Below are 1,190 nucleotides of genomic sequence, written 5' to 3'. Positions count from 1 at the left end.
TTAAGTGGAGGCTTTCCCTCGCCGCTTGCCCGCCGCGATTGTGAGGGGAAATGTAGGACATAATTTTTAAATGCAGGACACATTTTTGTGTGTCCTACATTTGAAAATTTTGTCCTACATTTCCCCCGGTTTCCCGGTCCGGCGCTATGGCAACCCTATGTCCACTCAGTCTTACAGTGTGAATAAGACAGAATGCACAAGGGGAAAGGAGAGGGGAAATAAGCTTTGCACCAGCAAGGTCCTGAAACAGTGGAGATGTCTTGAAACAGTGGAGATGTCCCTGGCAGCTAGAGCAGAGCCAAGCCAGTTGAATCCTGGAGGGGAGGGCTATTCTTTAATAGACTCAACTGGGCCTGAGCCACATACCAAATTAAAACCTGCTTGGAATCCAAGGATCAGTTTATATATTCAGCAGAAGCAAGTACCATGCCCTCCAACATTCCACAGATGAAAATCAGAACATGTGTGGCCAAGCAACATCAGAGTGTGGCCAAGATGGCAAAAGTTATTCACAAGGAAGAGCACAAGAGCTAGGAGAGGCTGCAGCAGCTTGCTTTTGATTCACTGTATTGGGATAAGTAACCTTCCAGCTCTCCATCACTGAGTTAATTGAATGGCAACTACTTTTGCACTTTGAATTCATTTTGGAGCAATTGAAGTAAGCTGAGGATAAAAGGGGAAAATGGAAGGAGGAGGAGAGAGAAAATCGGGATATTTTAAAAGCAGCTGAAAGTGGGATGGCAGAGGATTGATAGGACCTGTTCCTTTCAAATCAAGACAGTAGCGGGGTATGAAGATAGAGCTTTTATGAGACTGGGCCTCTTGTGGCATCAGATGAGGATTTCAAGACAATAAGGTGTTCTTCACCTAATCTTTTCTCTAACATATTAGTTTCCTATGTGTAGGGATCAGAGCTTGGAAAAAATAGTGAGCATATTGGCTGGGGTAGTTTTGGAACTATAATAATAAAAAATAAACCATTTCTAATCAGGGATCTACATTCCTTGTGGGAACATTTAAACATGTAAGTACATCCACCTGCAATCTGTAGTGATTCGGCCCAATAAAATGACTTAGTCATATTACACTTCAGCAATGGGAGAGAGGATCTTGGCAGCACAGACAGCAAAGTAAATAAAGATGTAATTGGTGCATCTATCTTGCAGCAGGCTTTCTAGGTTGATCCTTGG

General features: G+C 43.1%; 1 protein-coding gene across 1 annotated transcript in view; it reads left to right on the top strand.

Annotated features, from left to right (window-relative positions):
* The first annotated feature begins 155 nt into the window (after positions 1 to 155).
* The window catches only part of PRSS8 (serine protease 8), a 687,619-nt gene continuing 686,584 nt past the window's right edge, over positions 156 to 1,190 (top strand). The window contains exon 1 of the mRNA XM_042472886.1: positions 156 to 604. The gene's annotated coding sequence lies outside the window, so the exon portion shown is untranslated. The remainder of the gene's footprint in view (positions 605 to 1,190) is intronic.

The sequence above is a fragment of the Sceloporus undulatus genome, chromosome 6, assembly GCF_019175285.1.
Source record: "Sceloporus undulatus isolate JIND9_A2432 ecotype Alabama chromosome 6, SceUnd_v1.1, whole genome shotgun sequence".
In the NCBI taxonomy this organism is placed as follows: domain Eukaryota; kingdom Metazoa; phylum Chordata; class Lepidosauria; order Squamata; family Phrynosomatidae; genus Sceloporus; species Sceloporus undulatus.
Note: the sequence above shows the minus strand (reverse complement) of the source record. Positions and strands in the feature narration are given on the sequence as shown.